Here is a 22,712-nt window from a genome sequence, read left to right on the forward strand (position 1 = left end):
CCGTCTTAATGTATTGGGAGTCCCAAGCCCAACAGATTCTTTTTTGGGAAGTAACACGATGAGTGCCCGGTTGAGATGCTCGGTATCTGTGGTGGTCGAGTGGAAGTCTTCAAATAACTGGATAATCATGGGTTTGATGTGGTCCTAGATTTTTCTTAGATTCTTGGAGAAGCACTATTTAGCCTTGACCTCGATCGGGCTATGGAGCGCAAGAGATCGAGTGGAGTCACTGCATCTCCGTTGGTGGTTGTCAAAAGCTCTCTTGTGGTGATGTGTCCAGAGCTAGACTGAGGAAGAAGGAACTCTGGCTGAAATACCCCCTGGAGATGTCTACTGTCTGCGACAAAGAAATGAAATGGTGGAAAACACTTGCTGGACTAGGGAGAAAGGCCCACATGTCAGCCCTGAAGCTTGTTGAAGATGGCCTTGTGGTCAAGATCTCCCACATTGCTTTTTGATTGTTGTCCTTTGTTTTGTACTACAGGTGGTTGTAATGTGTTTTCTCTCTTTCATTGTTAGAGACTTCCCTTTTATTTCCCTATTTGTTTTGTAGTTTCCTGCTCAGTAGGCATTTCAGCGTATTCCACTGCGAGCGTGTAATAAGAGCCTGAATTATGTTTGGTTTCCTTTCAATGAAATGGAGCCTAGGATTTACCCTTTCCTCGAAAACAGGCTATGGAGCGAAAATCAGACCAGTAGCAAGTACCCTCATAACCAGCAAACATTCACTGGGTGGAATGACATTTGTGAACGATTTTGATGGCAATTTGTGTTAAGCGAGCTACGAGTATGTCAATTTAGTTAGCGAGCATGGAAACTCCGCTGTAGTTATGTTTTTCACAAAAAAAATCATGCTTGTTGATTAAAATTGCCATTCTTGTGGCAACTGAACACGCCATAAAAATGTTTGCAATTGTCATCCCTCCCAATGATTATCATTACCGCAACAAGTACTTTCTCCGTCCCATAATATAAAAGTGTTTTTACGCCAAGGAGGGAGTACCATCTTATTACAAGCAACACAGGATACTAACAAGGTCAAAGATGAAATTACAAACAAACTTAACCAGCAAAACATACATCATCAATCATGTTGCTGTCACAAAACATCCCAATCGAAACGTAGTAGACAAATTTAGCCCTTGCCGCACAATTCACAATCACAAACGAGGAAGTGGTCATCGAAAATGAGTGATCAGCAATTCAACACGCGCCTGGCCGGAACCCAACGACGCTTTGGCCGACGTTGAGCAACATCTCGAGCGTCCGCTGCTGCATGTTGCCAATGACGCTGGGGACGCCGCTGGGGTTGACGCTGGAGACGAGCCAAACCTTTTGCCTCTATTTTGAAGAAACTAGAAAAGCATGAATTCTTCTTAGAACTTGTTCACGGATATCTTTTGACATGCCTCCGCATCATGCTATAAATTCTATTTCTTGAATTCTCCTCAGAGCATTTGATAGGCATATATGGCAGCAAAAATGCTTTGGTCAAAACACTAAACATCGGGTACCCCTAAACAACACAGGCCAGAACTTGTTCAACACGTCTGTTTGTTGCCGCTATTTAAATTTTGGACAGAATGAAGTCCCAAAATCTGCGTTTTGAACATCTTAGCGCCATATCCACCTATGAGTCGCCCCGGACGGCCTTGAACTTTGAAGGCAGGCGTAGACCAAACCCAAAAAAGCAAATGGTGGCCCAAAGTTAGTGGGGACACAGATGTTGGACCACTGGGGTCAATTAATAAACCATTGGACCTCAAAGCAGCAACATTAGATATTGAGTTGGGGGCTAGGCTCCCACTCGGCCCAACGTAGATCCATGCTTGTCTTGAGGCACCCGCAGCAGCACAACCATCAGCACTTCTAGCTCTCCTCCACCACCATATTCCGCCACCATTGTTGATTTTACAAGCTTACCTTCCCGACTCCTCCAATTCTTCGCTTTGGTCAGCTATGTGTCCAGATTATCAGTTGTACTTTGTGTCCACAATGACGGTGCTGGAGCTTAGGGCACTGTCGCGGTCGTGATTGATACGTCTCCAACGTATCTATAATTTTTTATTATTCCATGCTATTATATTATCTGTTTTGGATGTTAATGGGCTTTATTTTACACTTCTATATTACTTTTGGGACTAACCTATTAACCAGAGGCCCAGCCCAAATTGCTATTTTTTTTGCCTATTTCAGTGTTTCATAGAAAAGAAATATCAAACGGAGTCCAAACGGAATGAAACCTTCGGGAACGTGATTTTTGGAACAAACGTGATCCATAGGACTTGGAGTGGACGTCAAGCAATCAACGAGGCGGCCACGAGGCAGGGGGTGCGCCTACCCCTTGGGCACGCCCTCCCCCCCTCGTAGGCCCCTGTAGCTCCACCACCCTACTTCTTCCTCCTATATATGTTCACATACCCCGCAAACATCCAGGAGCACCACGAAACCCTATATCCACCGCCGCAACCTTCTGTACCCAAGAGATCCCATCTTGGGGCCTTTTCCGAAGCTCCGCCGGAGGGGGCATTGATCACAGAGGGCCTCTACATCAACTCCATGGCCCCTCCGATGATGTGTGAGTAGCTTACCTCAGACCTTCGGGTCCATAGTTATTAGCTAGATGGCTTCTTCTCTCTATTTGGATCTCAGTACAAAGTTTCCTCGATTCTCTTGGAGATCTATTCGATGTAACTCTTCTTTTTGCGGTGTGTTTGTCGAGATACTATGAATTGTGGGTTTATGATCCAGATTATATATGAACAATATTTGAATCTTCTCTGAATTCTTTTATGTATGATTGGTTTATCTTTGCAAGTCTCTTCGAATTATTAGTTTGGTTTGGCCTACTAGATTGATGTTTCTTGCAATGGGAGAAGTGCTTAGCTTTGGGTTCAATCTTGCGGTACTCGATCCCAGTGACAGAAAGGGAAATGACACGTATTGTATTGTTGCCATCGAGGATAAAAAGATGGGGTTTATATCATATTGCATGAGTTTATCCCTCTACATCATGTCATCTTGCTTAAGGCGTTACTCTGTTCTTATGAACTTAATACTCTAGATGCATGCTGGATAGCGGTCAATGCGTGGAGTAATAGTAGTAGATGCAGGCAGGAGTTGGTCTACTTGTCGCAGACATGATGCCTATATACATGATCATACCTAGATATTCTCATAATTATTCGCTTTTCTATCAATTGCTCGACAGTAATTTGATCACCCACCGTAATACTTATGCTATCTTGAGAGAAGCCACTAGTGAAACCTATGGCCCCCGGGTCTATTTTCCATCATACAAGTTTTCAATCTATTTTATTTTGCAATATTTACTTTCAATCTATATCATAAAAATACCAAAAATATTTATCTTATTATTATCATCTCTATCAGATCTCACTCTTGCAAGTGGCCCTGAAGGAATTGACAACCCCTTTATCATGTTGGTTGCGAGGTTCTTATTTGTTTGTGTAGGTACGACGTGACTTGCGCATGGTCTCCTACTGGATTGATACCTTGGTTCTCAAAAACCGAGGGAAAATACTTACGATGCTTTACTGCACCACCCTTTCCTCTTCAAGGGAAAACAAACGCAGTGCTCAAGAGGTAGCAAGAAGGATTTCTGGCGTCGTTGCCGGGGAGATCTACGCCAAGTCAAGACATACCAAGTACCCATCACAACTCTTATCCTTCGCATTACATTATTTTCCATTTGCCTCTCGTTTTCCTCTCCCCCACTTCACCCTTGCTATTTTATTCGCCCTCTCTTTTCCGTTCACCTCTTTTTCATTTGCCTCTTTTGCCTGTTTCTTGTTTGCTTGTGTGTTGGGTTGCTTGCTTGTCGCAATGGCTCAAGATAATACTAAATTGTGTGACTTTGCCAATACCAACAATAATGATTTTATTAGCACTCCGATTGCTACTCTTACCGATGCTGAATCTTGTGAAATTAATACTGCTTTGCTGAATCTTGTCATGAAAGATCCGTTTTCTGGCCTTCCTAGTGAAGATGTCGCGACCCATCTAAACAAGTTTGTTGATTTTTGTGATATGCAAAAGAAGAAAGATGTGGACAACGATATTGTTAAACTTAAACTATTTCCATTTTCGCTTAGAGATCATGCTAAAGCTTGGTTTTCGTCTTTGCCTAAAAATAATATTGATTCATGGAATAAGTGCAAAGATGCTTTTATCTCTAAGTATTTTCCTCCCGCTAAGATCATCTCTCTTAGAAACAATATTATGAATTTTAAGCAACTTGATCATGAACATGTTGCACAATCTTGGGAGAGGATGAAATTAATGATACGTAATTGCCCTACACATGGTTTGAATTTATGGATGATTATACAAAAAAATTACGCCGGATTGAATTTTGCTTCTAGAAATCTTTTAGATTCGGCTGCGGGAGGCACTTTTATGGAAATCACTTTAGGAGAATCTACCAAACTCCTAGATAATATTATGGTTAATTATTCTCAATGGCACACTAAAATATCTACTAGTAAAAAGGTGCATGCAATTGAAGAGATTAATGTTTTGAGTGCAAAGATGGATGAACTTATGAAATTGTTTGCTAATAAGAGTGCTCCTACTGATCCTAATGATATGCCTTTGTCTACTTTGATTGATAATAATAATGAATCAATGTATGTGAATTTTGTTGGTAGGAACAATTTTGGTAATAGCGCGTATAGAGGTAATTTTAATTCTAGGCCGTTTCCTAGTAATTCCTGTACTAATTATGGTAATTCCTACAACAATTCTTATGGAAATTATAATAATATACCCTCTTATTTTGAATCTAGTATTAAATAATTTATTACGTCGCAAAAGAGTTTCAATGATTTGATTGAAGAAAAATTGGTTAAGATTGATGAGTTGGCTAGGAACGTGGATATAATTTCTTTTGATGTTGATTCTTTGAAACTTAGATCTATTCCACCTAAGCATGATATCAATGAGTCTCTCAAAGCCATGAGAATTTCCATTGATGAGTGCAAAGAAAGAACCGCTAGGATGCGTGCTAAGAAAGATTGCTTTGTGAAAGCGTGTTCTTCTAGTTTTCATGACAATAAAGATGAAGATATAAAAGTAATTGATGTGTCCCCTATTAAATCTTTGTTTTGCAATATGAATCTTGATAATTATGGGACTGGAGATGAGTCAACTTTAGTTAGAAGGCGTCCCAAAAATTCAGAGTTTTTAGATCTTGATGCAAAAATTGGTAAAAGTGGGATTGAAGAGGTCAAAACTTTAGATAGCAATGAACCCACTATCTTGGATTTCAAGGAATTTAATTATGATAATTTCTCTTTGATAGATTGTATTGTTGCAATCCGTGCTAAATTCTCCTCATGCTTATAGTCAAAATAAAGCTTTTACTAAACATATCGTTGATGCTTTGATGCAATCTTATGAAGAAAATCTTGAGTTGGAAGTTTCTATCCCTAGCAAAATTTTGATGAATGGGAACCTACAATTAAAATTAAAATTAAATATCATGAATTCTATGCTTTGTGTGATTTGGGTGCTAGTGTTTCCACGATTCCAAAAACTTTGTGTGATTTGCTAGGTTTCCGTGAATTTGATGATTGTTCTCTAAACTTGCACCTTGCGGATTCCACCATTAAGAAACCTATGGGAAAGATTAATGATGTTCTTATTGTTGCAAATAGGAACTATGTGCCCGTAGATTTCATTGTTCTTGATATAGATTGCAATCCTTCATGTCCTACTATTCTTGGTAGACCTTTCCTTAGAACGATTGGTGCAATTATTGATATGAAGGAAGGGAATATTAGATTCCAATTTCCGTTAAGGAAGGGCATGGAACACTTTCCTAGAAATAAAATTAAATTACCTTATGAATCTATTATGAGAGCCACTTATGGATTGCATACCGAAGATGACAATACCTAGATCTATCGTTGCTTTTATGCCTAGCTAAGGGCGTTACACGATAGCACTTGTTGGGAGGCAACCCAATTTTATTTTTATTCCTTGCTTTTTGCTCATGTTTTGTAATAAATAATTTATCTAGCCTATATTTTGGTTGTGTCTTTTGTGTTTAATTAATGTTTGTGCCAAGTAGAACCGTTGGGAAGACTTGGGGAAAGTCTTTTTGATCCTGCTGTAAAAAACAGAAACTTTAGCGCTCTCAAGAATTGCTGCCATTTTTTACGGAAGAGTGCTATTTAGTTAATTCTTTTTGAACATGATTAATAGATAAATTCCTCACGTCCAGCAATTCATGTTAGAATTTTTGGGGTTCCAGAAGTATTCGAAACCTACAGATTACTACAGACTGTTCTGTTCTTGACAGATTCTGTTTTTCGTGTGTTGTTTGCTAATTTGATGAATCTATGGCTAGTAATAGAGTTTATGAACCATAGAAAAGTTGGAATACAGTAGGTTTAACACCAATATAAATCAATAATGAGTTCATTACAGTACCTTGAAGTGGTGGTTTGTTTTCTTTTACTAACGGAGCTCACGAAGATTTTCTTTTAAGTTTTGTGTTGTGAAGTTTTCAAGTTTTGGTTAAGGATTTGATGAATTATGGAACAAGGAGTGGCAAGAGCCTAATATTGGGTATGCCCAAGGCACCCCAAGGTAAAATCCAAGGACACCAAAAAGCCTAAGCTTGGGGATGCCCCGGAAGGCATCCCCTCTTTCGTCTTCGTCTATCGGTAACTTTACTTGGAGCTATATTTTTATGCGCCACATGATTTGTGTTTTGCTTGGAGCATCTTGTATGATTTGAGTCTTTGCTTTCTAGTTTACCATAATCATCCTTGCTGTACACACCTTTTGGGAGACACACACATGAATTGGAATTTATTAGAATACTCTATGTGCTTCACTTATATCTTTTGAGCTATAGTTTTTTGCTCTAGTGCTTCGCTTATATCTTTTAGAGCACGGCGGTGGTTCTACTTTATAGAAATAATTGATCTCTCATGCTTCACTTATATCATTTTGAGAGTCCTTTAGAACAGCATGGTAATTCACTTTGGTTATAAATTTTAAATGCTAAGAGAAGTTGGATGCTTGATAGATGGTTTTGAGATATAAAGGTGGTAATATTAGAAGTGTGCTAGTTGAATAATTATGAAATTGATGAATACTTGTGTTGAAGTTGGCAATTCCCATAGCATGCATGTATGGTGAACGTTATGTGACAAATTTGAAGCATGGGGTGTTCTTTGATTGCTTTCCTTATGAGTGGCAGCAGGGGACGAGCGATGGTCTTTTCCTACCAATCTATCCCCCTAGGAGCATGCGCGTAGGGCTTGGTTTTAATGACTTGTAGATTTTTGCAATAAGTATGTGAGTTCTTTATGACTAATGTTGAGTCCATGGATTATACGCACTCTCACCCTTCCACCATTGCTAGCCTCTTCGGTATCGTGCATTGCCCTTTCTCACCTTGAGAGTTGGTGCAAACTTCGCCGGTGCATCCAAACCCCGTGATATGATACACTCTATCACAGATAAGCCTCCTTATATCTTCCTCAAAACGGCCACCATACCTACCTATTATGGCATTTTCATAGCCATTCCGAGATATATTGCCATGCAACTTTCCACTGTTCCATTTATTATGACACGCATCATCATTATCATATTGCTCTGCATGATCATGTTGTTGACATTGTATTTGTGGCAAAGCCACCATTCATAATTTTTCATACATGTCACTCTTGATTCGTCGCAATCCCGGTACACCGCCGGAGGCATTCACATAGAGTCATATTTTCTCTAAGTATCGAGCTATAATTCTGGAGTTGTAAGAAAATAAAAGTGTGATGATCATCATTAGAGCATTGTCCCATGTGAGGAAAGGATGATGGAGACTATGATTCCCCCACAAGTCAGGATGAGACTCCGGACGAAAAAAAGAGAAAAAAGAAAGAAAAGAGGCCAAAAAAAGCCCAAATAAAAAAGAATAATAATAATAAATAAATGAGAGAAAAAGAGAGAAGGGACAATGTTACTATCCTTTTTCCACACTTGTGCTTCAAAGTAGCACCATGATCTTCATGATAGAGAGTCTCTTATTTTGTCACTTTCATATACTAGTGGGAATTTTTCATTATAGAACTTGGCTTGTATATTCCAATGATGGGCCTCCTCAAATGCCCTAGTCTTCGTAAGCAAGCGAGTTGGATGCACACCCACTTAGTTTCTTTGATGAGCTTTCATATATTTATAGCTCTAGTGCATCCGTTGCATGGCAATCCCTACTCCTTGCATTGACATCAATCGGTGGGTGATGAAGCTATGTACATAGGGTAGGGTCATGGATCTGTCCAACATACCCTCCCCAAGGACATCTCTACAAAGAATCAGAAGCAGTCGAAGAGAAACCATCATCCACTCGACCGTGAAGATGTGCTCACTCGACCACCTTGAAGACACTCGACCACCAGAAGATGAGAAACCCTCCACTCTGCAACGGTAAGGACTTAAACCATAGCTTTATGGGCATTTACAACACTTTACTACAGACATTACCAGTAACGCTCCTCCTTTATGAGCATTGAACCTTGTGTAATGGAGGGGAGCTGGGGTCCTGGCGTACTCTATATAAGCCACTCCCCTCCTCTGGGACAGGGGTTCGCACTTTTTGTAATTCACACGCATATATTCAGTCGACCGCCTCCGGGCTCCGAGATGTAGGGCTGTTACTTCCTCCAAGAAGGGCCTGAACTCGTAAAGCTCGTGTGTACAACTCCTTCATAGCTAGGATCTTGCCTCTACATTCTTACCCCCTATTCTACTGTCAGTCTTAGAACCATGACAGTTGGCGCCCACCTTGGGGCAGGTGTCTTAGCGACTTGTTGGAGAATTTGCAATTTTTTCGATCCCCTTCATCATGGTTCCAGGCGGAGGTTTGGCTGAGGGCCGCGAGATCCGTCTCGGCGCGCTCGTGTTTGTCGCCGATGACTCCGCTTGGCTTCAGGAGGCACCACTCGACGCCAACGCGCTCCCAGCCCGCAGGGCGACGCACTTTCGTGCGTGCGTTCGCAGCGTCCTCCTGCGGCAACCGTCGACCCAGTATCAGTCGACTCCAGCAGCTTTCCCCCTCCCTGCAGCCCGCCGGAGCAAACGCTCCGGTCGGTCGAGGCTTCAGTGGTGGGTGAAGCATGCGGTGGCCCGCCAGTCGGCCACCCCTCAAGTCGCGGCGATCGAGCCCGATGAAACTCTCTACGGCCTGTTCGATCTGTCGACTGGCTCCGTAGAGACCGCATTCGAGTGCGACAGCAGCAACCCGGCGGCGGAAGTCTTGATGGTCAATGGACCACACAGCCCTCCTGGCTTCAACCGTGAAGACGGAGGCGACGGGAACGGCGATCCATCGCGCGTTCACGAGGAGTACCGCCCGAACCCCTCTCCTCGCAGCAGAGGGAGGAACTTCACTGCTGGAACATGGATGCATTGCATACTCCTATAGTTGGAGAAACCCCTCAGGCCCAGGCCTTGGAGCAGGCGCGCTTGGCCAACCTGGCTGAGCGCACTCGACTGGAGAACCTCCAGCATGCACTCGACGATCGCGCTCGACAACGTGCTCCTGAGTCCAGTCGACGCCATCTTTTTCCACCTCCGACTCAGGTATACCGAACACCGATCCAGAATCTAGCAGCTGCTGCCCGGATAGCAGAGTCGATCCAACCTTCCCAATTAGAAGCTGGCCGAGGTCTGGTGCAGATCAGAGCCTTGCTCCGGGCAGCGGGAGAGCAGAATACGGTCGTATCTCAGTCGCGGAATAGGATCCATAGAAGATCTATGGTCGCAGACACAGTTCAGTCAGCCCATAGCCCAAGATCGCCCCCGAGGCGTGAGGGACATGGAGATCGGCGTGATCAGTACAGAAACCAAGAGCAGTATGATCGCCATGCCGATCGTGATGATCATCGTCGAGTGCCCACGCCTCCTCCAAGGAGTGGGTCATACGTGCCTCGGCCACATGAAGACAAACGCCCTCACAGTGTCGGACGAGGTATTCCAGTCGACCCCAGGGAGCCAGGCTTTGATGCAAGATCTATTCTCGTGCAGGGCTTGGTCGACAGAAATAGAGCTCACCGAGAGGGCCACGACAGAGATCCGCAAACCAGCAACAGGGTGCATGTCTCTAGTCCAGAGTGCTTCAGCAGAGCTATCAGAGCTGCGGTGATTCCCCCCAACTTCAGGTTGGCGTCTGGAGTCAGTAAGTTCACCGAAGAGTCCAAGCCTGACACTTGGCTTTAAGACTACCGAGTGGCTGTCCAGATTGGTGGCGGCAATGATGAAGTGTCCATGAAACACCTTCCTCTGATGTTGGAGGGCTCGGCTAGAGCATGGCTGAATCAGTTAGCGCCTGGCAGCTTCTATACTTGGGAAGATCTTGCCCGAGTGTTTGTCAGAACATTCGAGGGCACTTGCAAACGGCCGGCAGGTTTGACAGAATTACAGTGTTGTGTTCAGAAACCGAATGAAACTTTGAGGGATTATATCCAGAGATGGATCACCCTACACCACACGGTAGAAGATGTGTCGGATCATCAGGCAATTTGTGCCTTTAAGGAAGGCGTCAGGTATCGGGAGTTGAATATGAAATTCGGCCGGACAGGAAATATGACTCTGGCTCGGATGATGGAAATTGCCACCAAGTATGCCAATGGTGAAGAAGAAGAGTGACTCTAGAGTGGCAAGCACAAAGCAGTCGCCCACGAAGCCGGAGGAGGAAACTCCGGTCGGAAACAGAAGCGCAAGGCCGAGCCAGCTGCTCCGGGTGAAGCCTTGGCTGTGGTTCAAGGAAAGTTCAAGGGGAAGCCCAAAGGGCCGTGGAACCCCAAGAAAGTAAAAGATCAAGATGGAAATGACGTGTTGGATCTGCCGTGCCATATCCACACCAAAAAAGATGAAGAAGGTAATTTCATTTACCCGAAGCACACCACTCGGCAGTGTCGGCTCCTAATCCAGCAGTTCCGAGAGAAACAGCCCAAGGAAAAGGAGAAGGAAGCAGACAAGGCTGAGGATGAGGGAGAGGATGATGATGGTTATCCCCACATGAATTCCACTCTGATGATTTTTGCTGATGTTGAGAGCAAAAGTCGATTGAAAGTCATCAACAGGGAAGTGAACATGGTCACTCCGGTGACACCCAGTTACTTGAAGTGGTCACAGACTGCCATTACATTCGACCGGTCTAACCATCCAGCGCACATCGCCACCCCTGGGAGGCATGCACTGGTGGTCGACCCGGTGGTCGAAGGCACTCGACTGACAAAGGTCCTGATGGACGGTGGCAGTGGCCTGAACTTACTGTATGCAGAGACGTTGAAGGGAATGGACATTCTGATGTCTAGACTCAGTGAAATCCATATGAGTTTCCATGGGGTCATTCCAGGCAAGAAGGCTGCATCCCTCAGTCAGATTGCGCTCGACGTGGTTTTCGGTGATTCCAAAAATTACCGCAAAGAAAAGTTGACGTTTGAAGTTGTGGATTTACAGAGTGCTTATCATGCAATTCTGGGCAGGCCAGCTTATGCACGATTTATGGCTCGACCATGTTACGTGTACCTCAAACTGAAGATGCCTGGTCCAAGAGGAGTGATCACTATCTCTGGTAATCGGAAGAAGGCAGATGAGTGCTTCCAGAAGGGCTCAAAGATCGCCGATGCCTAGATGGCCGTGGTAGAATTGCAAGAATACCAGAAAAATGCATATCCGAGTGACTTGCTGCGAGCCAAGAAGCCAGCCACAGATTTAGCATTCCAGTCGTCTGGTGAAACGAAGACGATTCACATTCACCCGACAGATCCCAATGCTGCTCCGACTCACATTTCAATCGACTAGCCGGTAAGGACCCCGATTCCAAGTCACATCGATCTAGCCGGTAACACCTCATATCACATTGCGGCCTCACGCACGGTATCCCCACGGGTGTCGCCTTACCATGGCTCGGGACCATTTGCGCCTTTTGGCTCACGTATATGATAGTGTCGCTATCATCCATATGACAGAGAACCCAGGCCAACATGGCTAGTCGTGAACCCAAAGTGGCACAGACATATGGGGATAGGCATACATGAATCACATCGAGCATGTCGGTCATCAGCGAGTGAATCCGGGCTGTAGCACTGGGCTAACAGGACTCCGGGGAACCCGGGCTGTAGCAGGCTAGGCAGGAATCCGGAAGTCACCGTGTGACATTTCCCCGAAGGGACAGACATAGGAACGAAGTGAAACACATGCCGGCCAGTCAAGTGTCCTGAGCAGTAGTGCTGGGCTAGCAGGACTCCGGTGAACCAGGCTGTAGCGGACTACTATGGCTCATGGAAGCACTAGACTACATTTCCCCATAAGAGAGGCTGCCAAGGATAAACAACTAGATTGTCGGATCCCACACATTCCAAGCATTTCAATCATACACACAATATGCTCGATATGTGTAAATACAACATGGCATCACAACATAACTCTACGACTCAAGTATTTATTCATCAGGCTCCGAGGAGCGAGATATTACAAACATGGGTCTCATAACCCAACAATCATAGCATACAATTCAAGCACATGCGGAAGCTTAACATGTCTGAGTACAGACATCTACAAATGAAAAAGGCTGAGAAGCCTGACTATCTACCAGATCCTGCCGAGGGCACAAGATCGTAGCTGAGGTATCAGGCTAAACGTCGAAGTCCACGCGATACTACTAGCGAGACTGAAGTCTCTCTGCAAAACATAAATTAAGCAAACGTTAGTACAAAAGTACTCAGCAAGACTTACATCAGAACTAGCTACATATGCATCGATATCAACAAGGGGGGGGGGGGTGGAGGAGTTTAACTGCTGCAAGCCAGCTTTGACTCAGTGGCTAACCTGAACTACGACTGCAAGCAACTCTTTTGAGGTGGCGCACACGAGTCCACATATTCACCATTCAATACACCACTATGGATCCGCTCCCGTCTCCCTACGAGAAGGCCATCCATATCACTCACACTTATCTTGCGAGTTTTAGAGTATCCACTTTCACTTGTCTATGAACTGTTATAGGCAACTCAGAAGTCCTTTACCGCGGACGCGGCTATTCGAATAGATGATGTTAACCCTGCAGGGGTGTACTTCTTCACACACGCTCTCACCACTTACCGTCGTTTACACAACATGTACTCGGCAACCTTCAAGCGGAAGCCCAACGAGGGTGTCGTCCATGGCCTACCTAAACACTCAAGTCTCTAGTCCAGGTTTATCGCCTATCCAGGTTCCATCCGCAGGGAGTCCGGCCGAGGTTTCCACATACGGCCCCGAACGATGTGTACAGGGTTCCGAGACACCAAACGGGCGCCCGGCATGCCCGGCCATGGTGTATCTACCGCATCATAGCTCACCCCTAGGGTCAGTGCTACGCACGGCCGCCAACACATATCCTATAAACACCAGAAACTAGTTGCAACTCCTGGACAGAGGACTAGAGTGGTTAAGAAGCCGAGAGGGTCCATTGGTTTCGAGCCCAATGCGTGGTAGTAACTGTTTCATGGATCACAAACACAGAACTCAGTTCCTGAGGACGGCTTCAATGAGACAACCCACCATGTACTCCTACATGGCCTCTCACCGCTACCTTTACCAAATCATGTTCACACACTTAGCTCTCAACAGTAGGACATGTTTACACACCTCCGATTCATCCCCGATGAATCAGACCTAACTCAACTCTAAGCAGTAGCAGGCATGACAAACAAACATGAATGAGTAGGCACATCAGGGCTCAAACAACTCCTACTCATGCTAGTAGGTTTCATCTATTTACTGTGGCAATGACAGGTCATGCAGAGGAAAGGGGTTCAACTACCGCAACATGTAACAGTTGAATCGTTGTTGTCCTAATGCAGTAAAAGAGAGCAGGAGCGAGAGAGTGGGATTGTATCGGAATGAACAAGGGTTTTTTTATTGCCTGGCACTTCTGAAGATAGTAATAGCTCTTCATCGCTGTCATCGAACTCATCGTTGGAACCACGTTTACCGAGAGGGGACAATACCGGCAAACAAGGAAGAAACACAATCAATGCAATGCAACAATATGATGCATCATCATGGCATGTCAATATGCTGTGGTTTGAGCTAATGCAACTAGCAACATGTTAAATGGAGTTGGTTTGAACCTTAGGTTCAAATTCAAACTCCATATGTGAGGGTTTAAATGCCATTTATATGATTTGGCCTAAACAGCAGCCATAAGTTGTTCCAACATGCATGAAACTAGTACAGATGGATAGATTGGATTTTTCTGATCATTTTTCATATATAATTTATTTGATTTGGAGCTACGGTTGATTTAATATGAATTTTAGCTATTTTCTGGAATTTTCTGAATTATAATTAATCCAGAAAATGAGTTATGGCGTCAGCACTACGTCACTGTGCCGTCAGCTGGTCAACTGACCCGGTCCAGGTCAAACCTGACTAGTGGGGTCGACACGTCAGTGACACAATTAACTAACAGGGTTAATTAAATCTAACTAATCAAATTAACAGCCACTGGGCCCACTGTCAGAGTTAGCGAGGGGGGGGGGAATTAGTCCTAAACTATTCTAGTCAGGGGTGGGGCCCACGTGTGTTGACCCTAGGGAGGTCAAACCCCGGGTCGAACAGGTCAAACCTGCCGGCGATTCGACACCGGCGAGGCCCGAGAAGGCAGCGTGGCTCGGAAATCGCCCATAGGGCACGGACGAGGCTGTTCTTGGGCTCGTTGGAGAGCTCTTGCAGGCGTGCATCGGGTGATGGTGGAGGCCGGGCCTATGGTGGCCGGAGCCGACGACGGCGAGCTCGGTTGCGGCCGCCGGAGTTCGGGCGTGGGTGCGGGCAGTGCTATAGTGCGCGAGCTAGCGAGCTGAGGCGCTAGTGGGGGCCTATGTGATGCGGTGAGTGGGCTGGACGCGTCGGGCGGACCATTTGGTCACCGGAGTCGCGTCGGCGGCGAGCGCAGGTGGCGGCGGGTTCGGGCGTAGGCGGTCCGGTGGCTACGGAGGCCTACCGGGAAGAAGAGAGGGATGGGCAGGGTCAGAGGCTCACGGCGAGTCAGACGAGGAGGTCAGCGAGCTCGGAGACGGTCCGGAGCAGTCGGGGTGGCAAGGAGGATCTTCGGCGACCGGCGAGGAAGAAGATGATGTTGGCGGCATCACAGGGTGACCCAGCTCCTGTGACTCGGTGAAGAAGATGAGGACGACGTGGCAGAGCTCTTGGACGCGTCAGGGGAGCAAGGTGGTGGCTGTGGCCGCGCGAGCGCTGGTCGGCGGCGACGGCTTCGCTCGGGTGAGCTAAAGGGAGAGAGCCAGGGGAGGGGAGAGAGAGCGGCGAGTGAGGGAGAGGGGACAGGGGCTTCAGGGCATCTCCGTGGCGTCGCTAGAAGGGGCCGGGGAAGCAGGAGGTGGCCAGAGCAGCGTCGGTGCTCGCCACGCACCTGGTTGTCCTCCTGGCAGAGGAGGAAGATGACAAGGGGGCGCTGGTGGGCTGGGCCGCCAGCTGGGCTGCCAGCAGGCTACAGTAGCGGGCCGCAGGTGGGTGGAGGTAAGTCCTTCTGCTCTGTTTTATATTTCCTGTTTGTTTTCTATTTTCTGTAATTTGTTTTTGATTTAGTTTTCAAACTAAATCAAATTTACTGCTTCTGATAAATATTGTGTGGGTTAGTTGAGCTATTCCAGAGCCCCACACAAATTTACAAAATTATTGGACTTATTTTAAATATATAGCAAATATAAATCCAATGCAAATAGTTGTTGCATTAACTCCAAATGCCCAACATAAATATTTATGAGCTCCTAAAAATATTGGTTTGAATTTTACCTCTGGCCAATATTTTCAGGGAGAAACATGAACATTTTCTTGGACCTATTTGAAGAAATTTTTATCTTGGTCATTTTCAGAAATGATTTCTGAGGCTTTCACATGTCCCCATTTCAAATTCATTGAAATTTAAACATGATGCACACATGACTAGCTAGTCTAGGTCATACCAGAACTAGAGATGTGACAACTCACCCCCACTAAACAAGAATCTCGTCCTGAGATTCAAGCCTAGGGTAAGATGGAAGGGGAAAATGCAAACTAACACAATCTTCACGATCCAGTGTGCACTTCATAAGATTTTTGATTCGATCACCCCCATTGTCTCGAAGTATTGCTCTGAAAACTCCAACTAACATGACAACGAGAGGAAAGGGAAAACTCTAAAAGGATCGATCTTCCTGAAGATCAAACAACTTAGGATCAACTCACGGGGTGAGTCATAGCAACATCTCTCGAGCTGAGACACGAAGCACATATCTAGAGGAGTGGAGTGGAACAGATGACAGAGGTTCGATTTGGTGGGCAACAATTCCACGCTTAGAAAGATGGTGGATGGTGTCAAGGTGGCGAGGAAGTAATTGCCATGATACTGTAACAGGGCACCTTGGGAAAAGTGACTCGTTGGATTGTTCCCTTAAGTGGCAAAAAGAATTACTTTTGATCCATAGATCATTGAAACTCTTCATACCAACTTAAGGCAATTTACATTTGATCGTTTGAAAGGGCTCGAATAAATGTCATACTCGAACTAGGATGGATGATGTGGACTACCTTGTTGAAGACAACGCAACGGATGACTTTTGCTTATCATCAGAAATGGATGGGACCCATGGTAGGACCACTTTTGTAGATGATCTGACCAGAAATTACCGAGAAGGGTAGTCCATGGTTGAATGGCACAATGGCGGTGCAAGCTAGGAACAAAATGCTAATGCTTGGAATGATTCTAGTAACTGGGAGAAACTCAACAGAAGAGAGTTATTCCATCGTTAGAAAAGTTATGGCATAATCGAAGAAACTGAGAGCGGAACCCAATTAATGCCGACGATAAATCCTAGTGCTTGCACGTGCTCTCAAGAACTTGAGCATTTCCATATTCATCAAGGTTTTACCAATATCCGTGACAAGGATCCTGGAAACACAGCATACTACCATGATGAATAATGATGGAGGATGCAGATGCAAAGGAAGATAACACTTTCTCAGATTTCACCTTAGCGAGGCCAAGGGGACAAAATCTGGATGATCGACCGAGAGACATTTAGCACTCCGCTTCTAAGGTTCTCCTTGATGCGCTAGCGTAACCCATTCATTGAAATGGTTTGGTATCTAGAACATCAAGTAACAGGTCGGACTTTGGAAGCTCAAGAATCCATAAGGAATAGCTACGGAGGTAAATCCTGCGAAATCCTTATGGGGATGTGGCCAACTTCTTCAATCAAGATACTACAATAATAGGTCTTTCGACTTGGTGTGTTAACCATGACATCCACTTTACTGGGTTACATCATATCTGCCCGAGATTCAGAGCTGGTTGGTGTCAGGATATTCCAAACTCATCGAGTCTAGAAAGAAAAAAGATAGTTTGCAACACAAATCAACGAGACGCCGTTACGAGATCCTCGGGAAATGGACTATGTAGTAAGCTCCAAAATATGAGCTGGTTTGCTACAAACATGTGAACACGTTGTCCGAGACAAGTGCGACCACGTGGTAGTCTTATAATAAAATACTACCAAGTTCAGGTTGGGGAACCATCATCGAGGATAACGAAGTCCTAACATAAGTCATGATTAGCTCTTATGAAGGAACTGCTTCTCCTTGAACAAATCAATCAGTGGCTTGGTGTGCTAGGGACACATATAGTATGAAGGTTGCAAGTCTCTAGACCATAGAATACTTCGCACGTATGCATGACTGATTTGGAATGATTCTAAATGAAGCAACATTGACTTTCTCGAATTCACAGCGGCAACTTGCATCAAATGCACACGAACTGGAGAGTCACTTCTTACATCCGAACATATGCTTCATGAGCTAGCATGAGGAGATGCTTTCAAAAGTTTCCAACACTAGCTTAATGTTCAACAAAATCATGGAGAAGATAAAAATGTTGCTGATGGGCTCAACAACAATTCATCCAGGTTTCCATGAAGAAGGAATTCCATAATCATGGGAACAAGTGATAGCACTAGTCAGACCCAAAAGATATAATGGTGTATGCTCAAGGGAAATCCACGAGTAAGACAACATTACGAACATCGTTGGTTCTAATTTGATTTGAGGATAGCCCACACTCAAATCAAAGTTTTGACAAAACAATAGATCCAACAACTGATCACAAGGACCAATCGATGAAGATATCATATTTCTTCAACACACACACACAACCACCAAGATATCCCTTTAGAATGAACTAGATTCGGCAAAGCTTTTATCTTCCAACTCTCCAAGTTGTTGTTTAGCTTAACCAACTAGCTCAGGGGTATCCAACACAGATTCTTGGAGAAGGGGTGGTTCATAAGAAACCGACTTGATCACGAACTCAACATGGCGGTCAGGTGACGACCTGGTGATACTTCCGAGAAGATATTCAGAAAATCACGAACCACCGATATGATACTAAGCTCGAGAATAATCTTGCTTTTCAGGGCAAGACGATATGATCAAAAGAGCGAGGGATTGACACAACCCTAACTCATGGATCGAAGAGTGCACCAGAAATAAGGACTAGGTAGCACGATCAATCCTTAGGGTGATGATTCAATAACCAACACGCTAAGAATGAGGTTATTGTCCATTTAACTACCAAGCAACAGAGTCGCTAGGAGTATTGATTTCACACATCACGATTCACTTGTCGGCATTCTGGTTGCGACAACACGGAACCGAGAATTGAATAATGATGGCGAGAAGTATCACTGTATCAAGGTTTCATAAGATGGTGTGCAATTCCCATGACAATCTCAATATAAAGGTGGTAATACCTCAGGGTAGAACAGACCAAAAGCTTGATTGCATTCTGATCTGCGGAATACAACTACTTTGACCGAATCCTGGATACGGATGAGGTACTGGAGTTTGTTTCTCCTAGTCATTCCGAACAAAATGGCTTGACGGACCACAAGAGTAGTAGGCACCAATGAACACGAATGCACAACCACTCCTGACTATCAATTGATAGACGAGGTCAAAAGACAACTAAAGAGGGATAACTCAAAGAACATATAACTTTCTGAGTTGTGGATGCATAGATTAGCATGTCGAACCAAGTTCAACATATTTCTTCCGGATAACCCATGCAGAAACGTTGAGCTGGCAGAGTCACAATATAAAATGGAGAACTCATCGAGAGCACTCCTGTTGTGATCTTTTGATCCAACAAACTTCTGCCGTAAGTGGTTCATAGTATTTGGAAGAAGTAAATACCATGGACCTCGAGGACTAATACAAAGGTTACTAATATCCTAAAGGAACTAGCAGCACTATTAACATGAGGTAAGTAGGGTGAATCTCGGGTTCAAAAACCCATGAATAGAATACCTACTACTACATGGCATCACATGATGCTTTCGAGAATAATGGCCAGAATCACACACTGGGGATACAAAACATGGCTAGATCACTAGGTGACTCCCTAAAACACCTAGGGTCATAATAATAACTCCAACATACACGTCAAGGCAATGGAGTACCTCAACACACCGATTAGTGTGCTTAATCTGGCCTAAAATACAACGGGAACATGGAGGAAAGATTTGCAAGTGCATCAGACTATTTAGAAACCTAGGATGACTCGGACAGCATAACGGATGTAAATGCTCAAATGATTTGAGACATCCTGCAAAATGGTGGCATGACCACTCAACATCACAATATCAAAGTTCTGAGGCCAGCTATGACATATGAAAGTAGTAGGAACTGAACTGAGGCTTGAACTCAACAATCCTAGGCAACTACGGTTTAGTAACACGTCATCCTGAGAGATAGAAGAGAAGCCTAGTTCTTAACCCCTGTAAAAAAGAAGAGGTTGACTCAGATCAGAAGGGCATAAGGTAAAGGAGTAAAAAAAACTTACGTTCCCTTCCACAATCAATTCCCTTACATAACTAAAGTTTTTCTAGACTCAACTTCGACCAGTTTGGCTTGGTAATACTACAGGCAGTCAGGCTCTGATACCAACGCTATCAGGACCCTGATTCCAAGTCACATCAATCTAGCCGGTAATACCTCATATCACATTGCGGCCTCACGCACGGTATCCCCACGGGTGTCGCCATACCATGGCCCGGGACCGTTTGTGCCTTTTGTCTCACGTATATGATAGTGTCGCTAGCATCCATATGACAGAGAACCCGGGCCAACATGGCTAGTCGTGAACCCAAAGCGGCATAGACGTATGGGGACAGGCATACATGAATCACATCGAGCATGTCGGTCATCAGCGAGTGAATCCGGGCTGTAGCACTGGGCTAACAGGACTCCGGGGAACCCGGGCTGTAGCAGGCTAGGTAGGACTCCGGAAGTCACCGCGTGACATTTCCCCGAAGGGACAGACATTGGAACGAAGTGAAACACATGCCGGCCAGTCAAGTGTCCTGAGCAGTAGTGCTGAGCTAGCAGGACTCCGGTGAACCGGGCTGTAGCGGACTACTATGGCTCATGGAAGCAGTAGACTACATTTCCCCATAAGAGAGGCTGCCAAGGATAAACAACTAGATTGTCGGATCCCACACATTCCAAGCATTTCAATCATACACACAATATTCTCGATATGTGTAAATACAACATGGCATCACAACATAACTCTACGACTCAAGTATTTATTCATTAGGCTCCGAGGAGCGAGATATTACAAACATGGGTCTCATGACCCAACAATCATAGCATACAATTCAAGCACATGCGGAAGCTTAACATGTCTGAGTACAGACATCTACAAATGAAAAAGGCTGAGAAGCCTGACTATCTACCAGATCCCGCCGAGGGCACAAGATCGTAGCTGAGGTATCAGGCTAAATGTTGAAGTCCACGCGATACTACTAGCGAGACTTAAGTCTCTCTGCAAAACATAAATTAAGCAAACGCGAGTACAAAAGTACTCAGCAAGACTTACATCAGAACTAGCTACATATGCATCGGTATCAATAAGGGGGGTTGGAGGAGTTTAACTGCAGCAAGCCAGCTTTGACTCAGTGGCTAACCTGAACTACGACTGCAAGCAACTCTTTTGAGGTGGCGCACACGAGTCCACATATTCACCATTCAATACACCACTATGGATCCGCTCCCGTCTCCCTACGAGAAGGCCATCCATAGCACTCACACTTATCTTGCGAGTTTTAGAGTATCCACTTTCACTTGTCTATGAACTATTATAGGCAAACCAGAAGTCCTTTACCGTGGACGCGGCTATTCGAATAGATGATGTTAACCCTGCAGGGGTGTACTTCTTCACACACGCTCTCACCACTTCCTGTCGTTTAAACGACATGTACTCGGCAACCTTCAAGCGGAAGCCCAACGAGGGTGTCGGCCACGGCCTACCTAAACACTCAAGTCTCTAGTCCAGGTTTATCGCCTATCCAGGTTCCATCCGTAGGGAGTCCGGCCGAGGTTTCCACATACGGCCCCGAACGATGTGTACAGGGTTCCGAGACACCAAACGGGCGCCCAGCATGCCCGGCCACGGTGTATCTACCGCATCATAGCCCACCCCTAGGGTCAGCGCTACGCACGGCCGCCAACACATATCCTATAAACACCAGAAATTAGTTGCAACTCCTGGACAGAGGACTAGAGTGGTTAAGAAGCCGAGAGGGTCCATTGGTTTCGAGCCCAATGCGTGGAAGTAACTGTTTCATGGATCACAAACACAGAACTCAGTTCCTGAGGACGGCTTCAATGAGACAACCCACCATGTACTCCTACATGGCCTCTCACCGCTACCTTTACCAAATCATGTTCACACACTTAGCTCTCAACAGTAGGACATGTTTACACACCTCCGATTCATCCCCGATGAATCAGACCTAACTCAACTCTAAGCAGTAGCAGGCATGACAAACAAACATGAATGAGTAGGCACATCAGGGCTCAAACAACTCCTACTCATGCTAGTAGGTTTCATCTATTTACTGTGGCAATGACAGGTCATGCAGAGGAAAGGGGTTCAACTACCGCAACATGTAACAGTTGAATCGTTGTTGTCCTAATGCAGTAAAAGAGAGCAGGAGCGAGAGAGTGGGATTGTATCGGAATGAACAAGGGTTTTTTTATTGCCTGGCACTTCTGAAGATAGTAATAGCTCTTCATCGCTGTCATCGAACTCATCGTCGGAACCACGTTTACCGAGAGGGGACAATACCGGCAAACAAGGAAGAAACACAATCAATGCAATGCAACAATATGATGCATCATCATGGCATGTCAATATGCTGTGGTTTGAGCTAATGCAACTAGCAACATGTTAAATGGAGTTGGTTTGAACCTTAGGTTCAAATTCAAACTCCACATGTGAGGGTTTAAATGCCATTTATATGATTTGGCCTAAACAGCAGCCATAAGTTGTTCCAACATGCATGAAACCAGTACAGATGGATAGACTGGATTTTTCTGATCATTTTTCATATATAATTTATTTGATTTGGAGCTACGGTTGATTTACTATGAATTTTAGAAGTTTTAACTATTTTCTAAAATTTTCTGAATTATATTTAATCCAGAAAATGAGTTATGGCGTCAGCACTACGTCACTGTGACGTCAGCAGGTCAACTGACCCGGTCCAGGTCAAACCTGACCAGTGGGGTCGACACGTCAATGACACAATTAACTAACAGGGTTAATTAAATCTAACTAATCAAATTAACAG

The sequence above is a fragment of the Triticum aestivum genome, chromosome 6A (assembly GCF_018294505.1).
Source record: "Triticum aestivum cultivar Chinese Spring chromosome 6A, IWGSC CS RefSeq v2.1, whole genome shotgun sequence".
NCBI classification, from domain to species: Eukaryota; Viridiplantae; Streptophyta; class Magnoliopsida; order Poales; family Poaceae; genus Triticum; species Triticum aestivum.